Raw genomic sequence first — 7,500 nt, 5'->3', positions numbered from 1 at the left:
CTCGGCGCGAGGCGTCGGGGTAGTGGACCCTCCCAAACACCACATGCCACGACAGGCGGCAGCCTGCGGGGTTCGGTGCTGGACTCTTCCCTGTTCGCTCGCCGCTACTGGGGGAATCCTTGTTAGTTTCTTTTCCTCCGCTTAGTAATATGCTTAAATTCAGCGGGTAGTCTCGCCTGCTCTGAGGTCGTTGTACGAGGTGTCGCACGCCACACCGCCAGCCGGCTGTGCACGCTACCGAGTAAGTACCGGTATGCGAACCGCCAGGCGACGGGCGCGCATCGCACGTTTAAGGAGACGCGGCCGGCCCCACAGGCGGCCACGACACTCCCAGGTCTGCGAAGCGGGGCAAACGCCGCGCGCTTCAGTATACGTAGCCGACCCTCAGCCAGACGTGGCCCGGGAACGGAATCCATGGACCGCAATGTGCGTTCGAAACGTCGATGTTCATGTGTCCTGCAGTTCACATGTCGACGCGCAATTTGCTGCGTTCTTCATCGACCCACGAGCCGAGTGATCCACCGTCCTGGGTGATCTTTTCATAGTTTCCACCATCTCTTTCGAGACAGTTGCATAGGCGGGACTGAGGCGTGTGGCGGCCCTGTTCCAGCGTTCAGTGTCCAACGGCCTCACGGCCGATGGGCGTCGTACGGCTCCACACCGGAGCGGACAGGCAGTCGGGCGAAAGTCATTCAAAACCGGCGCCAGGCGCCAGGTGCCGCAGGCCAGCCGCTCCAGCGCTTCAGCGCTCGTACCACACAACATTGCCGTTAGTTTTGAGACGAACGCGTGGTTCCGCACGCGGCGCACGGCTACTGCGAGCCGTACAGGTAGCTGCGTGTTGCGCGACACGACACGCACATCGAAAGACATGCAGTCTAGTCGGTAATGATCCTTCCGCAGGTTCACCTACGGAAACCTTGTTACGACTTTTACTTCCTCTAAATGATCAAGTTTGGTCATCTTTCCGGTAGCATCGGCAACGACAGAGTCAATGCCGCGTACCAGTCCGAAGACCTCACTAAATCATTCAATCGGTAGTAGCGACGGGCGGTGTGTACAAAGGGCAGGGACGTAATCAACGCGAGCTTATGACTCGCGCTTACTGGGAATTCCTCGTTCATGGGGAACAATTGCAAGCCCCAATCCCTAGCACGAAGGAGGTTCAGCGGGTTACCCCGACCTTTCGGCCTAGGAAGACACGCTGATTCCTTCAGTGTAGCGCGCGTGCGGCCCAGAACATCTAAGGGCATCACAGACCTGTTATTGCTCAATCTCGTGCGGCTAGAAGCCGCCTGTCCCTCTAAGAAGAAAAGTAATCGCTGACAGCACGAAGGATGTCACGCGACTAGTTAGCAGGCTAGAGTCTCGTTCGTTATCGGAATTAACCAGACAAATCGCTCCACCAACTAAGAACGGCCATGCACCACCACCCACCGAATCAAGAAAGAGCTATCAATCTGTCAATCCTTCCGGTGTCCGGGCCTGGTGAGGTTTCCCGTGTTGAGTCAAATTAAGCCGCAGGCTCCACTCCTGGTGGTGCCCTTCCGTCAATTCCTTTAAGTTTCAGCTTTGCAACCATACTTCCCCCGGAACCCAAAAGCTTTGGTTTCCCGGAGGCTGCCCGCCGAGTCATCGGAGGAACTGCGGCGGATCGCTGGCTGGCATCGTTTATGGTTAGAACTAGGGCGGTATCTGATCGCCTTCGAACCTCTAACTTTCGTTCTTGATTAATGAAAACATACTTGGCAAATGCTTTCGCTTCTGTTCGTCTTGCGACGATCCAAGAATTTCACCTCTAACGTCGCAATACGAATGCCCCCGCCTGTCCCTATTAATCATTACCTCGGGTTCCGAAAACCAACAAAATAGAACCGAGGTCCTATTCCATTATTCCATGCACACAGTATTCAGGCGGGCTTGCCTGCTTTAAGCACTCTAATTTGTTCAAAGTAAACGTGCCGGCCCACCGAGACACTCAATAAAGAGCACCCTGGTAGGATTTCAACGGGGTCCGCCTCGGGACGCACGAGCACGCACGAGGCGGTCGCACGCCTTCGGCTCGCCCCACCGGCAGGACGTCCCACGATACATGCCAGTTAAACACCGACGGGCGGTGAACCAACAGCGTGGGACACAAATCCAACTACGAGCTTTTTAACCGCAACAACTTTAATATACGCTATTGGAGCTGGAATTACCGCGGCTGCTGGCACCAGACTTGCCCTCCAATAGATACTCGTTAAAGGATTTAAAGTGTACTCATTCCGATTACGGGGCCTCGGATGAGTCCCGTATCGTTATTTTTCGTCACTACCTCCCCGTGCCGGGAGTGGGTAATTTGCGCGCCTGCTGCCTTCCTTGGATGTGGTAGCCGTTTCTCAGGCTCCCTCTCCGGAATCGAACCCTGATTCCCCGTTACCCGTTACAACCATGGTAGGCGCAGAACCTACCATCGACAGTTGATAAGGCAGACATTTGAAAGATGCGTCGCCGGTACGAGGACCGTGCGATCAGCCCAAAGTTATTCAGAGTCACCAAGGCAAACGGACCGGACGAGCCGACCGATTGGTTTTGATCTAATAAAAGCGTCCCTTCCATCTCTGGTCGGGACTCTGTTTGCATGTATTAGCTCTAGAATTACCACAGTTATCCAAGTAACGTGGGTACGATCTAAGGAACCATAACTGATTTAATGAGCCATTCGCGGTTTCACCTTAATGCGGCTTGTACTGAGACATGCATGGCTTAATCTTTGAGACAAGCATATGACTACTGGCAGGATCAACCAGGGAGCTGCGTCAACTAGAGCTGAGCAGCCGGCCGCCCGGGAGTGTGTCCCGGGGGCCCGCGCGAACACGCAAGCGTCCGCTCAATTATTCTGCAAACAGGAGGAGGCTGAGCTCCCCTGCACAACACACCTCGAAACCCTCTCAGGTCCCGGCGGCGCGCAGCGCCGTCCTAAGTACTTGGTCGGGTTCGAGAGAGGCGCAATCGCCCGGAGTTAGGCGAGTAGACGCTTTAGGTGCGACCACCCGTGCTCCCAACTGAGCTTGCCGCTGCCGACAGAGGCCCGGGAGCGTGCTGTCGTGGCATTGCCGGCGGGAGACAACACGCGCCACCTACGGTGACCGGCAGCTCCAACGCCAGCGCCACAGAAGGACAAAAGCCCCACTTGGGTGCCGAAGCGAACTCTCCCAGCACAGCGCACGCGCCAACACGTCCGCACAGCTGCGATACAAACCACCTGCGAGAACCGCTGGGGCGACCGAGCAGCAGACGGCGTCGCGGCGCCGAGCGCCGGGCGGCGGCGCATCCTCAGCGCACACAGTCCTCAATCGGACCAGCACACTGCAGATGGCCACCGCGCTTCGCACCGGGCCCGCGAGGACCTACTTTGGCCGCAAGGCGCCGCGAGCAGGGGGCGCCGGCGCGCAGCTGCGCCGCCTGCCGCGTCCGTCGGCCGGCGCGCCTGCCACTGGCCGCCCCCACCAGCCGGCTGTAGCGCGTGCGCCCACGCACCGCGCTGCCAGCACGCCGGGCGGCCCCCCCTCACCGGCCGGGGACGGTCCCACCCAGCCACCGCCGCGTATCGCCTCACACCCAGATCCCCTTTCGCGTTCGTGGGCATGGTGGGTCCCCTTTCACGTTCGTGGGCATGGTGGGTATCCCTGAAACAACCGGTTAATAGCTCGACCGATCGTCGCCAACACTGATTCACCTCTAGCGAGAACAACCGCACCACAACGGGTTACCTGTTGTTCATTTGCGTAACGTCACCAGCAAACGTAGACGTCCATCGCCATTTGCAACGAGTATTGCATGCCTGTGTCAGGTGTCACAACACACTACGTCTGCCCACATAGACGCAACAACATGTGCACGCCTCGAGAACACGTGGAAGGTAGCCCCCGTACGTATGCGGTGTCCATTGCGCGAACGACTGTCAGCCGGCCTCTGCAGGATGTCGCAGATGTGGAACGCGGTGCAACATGCTATCACGGTGTGTGAGAAGAGACGACTACGTCCGAATACACGCTCCACTACATCAACAGACTGCTCATGCTGATCGCCATCCAGGGCGTCCGTTCCTCCCACACGTCTGAATGGCGTACCACACTGCAATCCAGCTCTTATAGGGAGACGACACGTAGCTGCGTGCACAATATTTGGACTGTATGGTCTGCCGTTGCTAGGCGCAGTCGTCGTACGGTCACACATGTGCCACGATGTATCATTCAGTACATACGGACCAATGTGCAGTACAGTTTGTGGGTTTTGCGTACATCGGCGGACAGGTGACAGGCCGTACCACAACGTAGGCTGAGTACGTCGGCATGCGAAGGGCATTGAACATGCAAACTTCTCAACGACCAGCTTGCGAAGGCAGGGGGGAAGGGGGGGGGGCATGTACGTCCTGCTGCTATCCACATTACAGTGTATAGCAGGAGCATGTGGAAAGTCAGCAACACCTGCAAGGTGTTTAACATGACGCGATACACAGGGGACCGGGCAGTGCGAATAGCGAACTATATTGCGAGGGTTGCGGTTAGGCAACACTACACTAATTTAACGAGTTGCATAACAATTACAGAGCAGGTTCAGCGACAACGTGCGTCAGGTTAAGGCGCAATATAGGTTAGGTTGAGGCACAATATAGGTTAGGTTAAGGCACAACATGGGTTACGTTAAGGCACAAATTGGGTTACGTTAAGGCACAACATGGGTTACGTTAAGGCACAACATGGGTTACGTTAAGGCACAAATTAGGTTACGTTAAGGCACAAATTAGGTTACGTTAAGGCACAAATTAGGTTACGTTAAGGCACAAATTAGGTTACGTTAAGGCACAAATTAGGTTACGTTAAGGCACAAATTAGGTTACGTTAAGGCACAAATTAGGTTACGTTAAGGCACAAATTAGGTTACGTTAAGGCACAAATTAGGTTACGTTAAGGCACAAATTAGGTTACGTTAAGGCACAAATTAGGTTACGTTAAGGCACAAATTAGGTTACGTTAAGGCACAAATTAGGTTACGTTAAGGCACAAATTAGGTTACGTTAAGGCACAAATTAGGTTACGTTAAGGCACAAATTAGGTTACGTTAAGGCACAAATTAGGTTACGTTAAGGCACAAATTAGGTTACGTTAAGGCACAAATTAGGTTACGTTAAGGCACAAATTAGGTTACGTTAAGGCACAAATTAGGTTACGTTAAGGCACAAATTAGGTTACGTTAAGGCACAAATTAGGTTACGTTAAGGTACAATATGGGTTAGGTTAAGGTACAATATGGGTTAGGTTAAGGTACAATATGGGTTAGGTTAAGGTACAATATGGGTTAGGTTAAGGTACAATATGGGTTAGGTTAAGGCACAACGTAGGTTAGGTTAAGGCACAACATAGGTTAGGTTAAGGCACAACATAGGTTAGGTTAAGGCACAACATAGGTTAGGTTAAGGCACAACATAGGTTAGGTTAAGGCACAACATATAGGTTAAGGCACAACATGGGTTAGGTTAAGGCACAACATGGGTTAGGTTAAGGCACAACATGGGTTAGGTTAAGGCACAACATGGGTTAGGTTAAGGCACAACATGGGTTAGGTTAAGGCACACCATGGGTTAGGTTAAGGCACACCATGGGTTAGGTTAAGGCACACCATGGGTTAGGTTAAGGCACAACATGGGTTAGGTTAAGGCACAACATGGGTTAGGTTAAGGCACAACATGGGTTAGGTTAAGGCACAACATGGGTTAGGTTAAGGCACAACGTAGGTTAGGTTAAGGCACAACGTGGGTTAGGTTAAGGCACAACGTGGGTTAGGTTAAGGCACAACGTGGGTTAGGTTAAGGCACAACGTGGGTTAGGTTAAGGCACAACATGGGTTAGGTTAAGGCACAACATGGGTTAGGTTAAGGCACACCATGGGTTAGGTTAAGGCACAACATGGGTTAGGTTAAGGCACAACATGGGTTAGGTTAAGGCACAACATGGGTTAGGTTAAGGCACAACATGGGTTAGGTTAAGGCACAACATGGGTTAGGTTAAGGCACAACATGGGTTAGGTTAAGGCACAACATGGGTTAGGTTAAGGCACAACGTAGGTTAGGTTAAGGCACAACGTGGGTTAGGTTAAGGCACAACATGGGTTAGGTTAAGGCACAACATGGGTTAGGTTAAGGCACAACATGGGTTAGGTTAAGGCACAACATGGGTTAGGTTAAGGCACAACATGGGTTAGGTTAAGGCACAACATGGGTTAGGTTACGGCACAACATGGGTTACGTTACGGCACAACATGGGTTACGTTACGGCACAACATGGGTTACGTTACGGCACAACATGGGTTACGTTACGGCACAACATGGGTTACGTTACGGCACAACATGGGTTACGTTACGGCACAACATGGGTTACGTTACGGCACAAATTAGGTTAGGTTACGGCACAAATTAGGTTAGGTTAAGGCACAAATTAGGTTAGGTTAAGGCACAAATTAGGTTAGGTTAAGGCACAAATTAGGTTAGGTTAAGGCACAAATTAGGTTAGGTTAAGGCACAAATTAGGTTAGGTTAAGGCACAAATTAGGTTAGGTTAAGGCACGATATAGGTTAGGTTAAGGCACGATATAGGTTAGGTTAAGGCACGATATAGGTTAGGTTAAGGCACGATATAGGTTAGGTTAAGGCACGATATAGGTTAGGTTAAGGCACGATATAGGTTAGGTTAAGGCACGATATAGGTTAGGTTAAGGCACGATATAGGTTAGGTTAAGGCACGATATAGGTTAGGTTAAGGTACGATATAGGTTAGGTTAAGGTACGATATAGGTTAGGTTAAGGTACGATATAGGTTAGGTTAAGGTACGATATAGGTTAGGTTAAGGTACGATATAGGTTAGGTTAAGGTACGATATAGGTTAGGTTAAGGTACGATATAGGTTAGGTTAAGGTACGATATAGGTTAGGTTAAGGTACGATATAGGTTAGGTTAAGGTACGATATAGGTTAGGTTAAGGTACGATATAGCGTAGGTTCAGATACACATTGTTGTAGGGAAAGGTGTATTGGGGGGGGGGGCGGCAGGTTCGTTGATAGTGATTATCGTAATTGGATGCCTGCGGTATTATCCGATTTGTCACGTCAGGATGCACTTTTGGCTCATGACAGGCGGCGCTCCGATTCCATGGTTGTGGCAGATCTGTGTCTTTCATTCCTGCCATTGTTTGTGTGCTGTGACAGGAGGCAGTATTGTGATGTTGGGTGCACCACTGTGTAGGACATGTGTGGGTGTTCGTGGCTTAGCTGAGCAATGTGCGGATGTCGGAAGGGTGGGATATTGTGTTTTCTGGGTGGACCTCCCGGTCTGGTAATGATAGTGTGGATTGTGTCATGTGGCGGAGAGGATGCACTGGATGTTCTTCCATGCTGGTGGTTAGATATTGTGTGTGATAAGAGAGTAGTGTGTGATAAGAGTGTCTGGCTGACGTGTGGTT

At 51.8% G+C, this 7,500-nt stretch overlaps 3 non-coding genes across 3 annotated transcripts in view; all 3 read right to left on the bottom strand.

Annotated features, from left to right (window-relative positions):
- LOC126429275 (large subunit ribosomal RNA) overlaps positions 1-190 on the bottom strand; it is a 4,222-nt gene extending 4,032 nt beyond the window's left edge. Inside the window, exon 1 of the ribosomal RNA XR_007576919.1 lies at positions 1-190. This exon is cut by the window's left edge and continues 4,032 nt beyond it. This is a non-coding gene — a ribosomal RNA (large subunit ribosomal RNA).
- A 188-nt stretch (positions 191-378) lies between these two features.
- LOC126429253 (5.8S ribosomal RNA) lies at positions 379-533 on the bottom strand. The gene has a single exon (XR_007576899.1). It is a non-coding gene; the product is annotated as a 5.8S ribosomal RNA (ribosomal RNA).
- Positions 534-886: 353 nt separating this feature from the next.
- Positions 887-2,795, bottom strand: LOC126429256 (small subunit ribosomal RNA). Its single transcript, XR_007576902.1, has one exon. It is a non-coding gene; the product is annotated as a small subunit ribosomal RNA (ribosomal RNA).
- Between the last annotated feature and the right edge of the window lie 4,705 nt (positions 2,796-7,500).

This window comes from Schistocerca serialis, unplaced genomic scaffold, assembly GCF_023864345.2.
Source record: "Schistocerca serialis cubense isolate TAMUIC-IGC-003099 unplaced genomic scaffold, iqSchSeri2.2 HiC_scaffold_1014, whole genome shotgun sequence".
Classification (NCBI taxonomy): domain Eukaryota; kingdom Metazoa; phylum Arthropoda; class Insecta; order Orthoptera; family Acrididae; genus Schistocerca; species Schistocerca serialis.
This window is presented reverse-complemented; position numbering and strand designations above follow the sequence as displayed.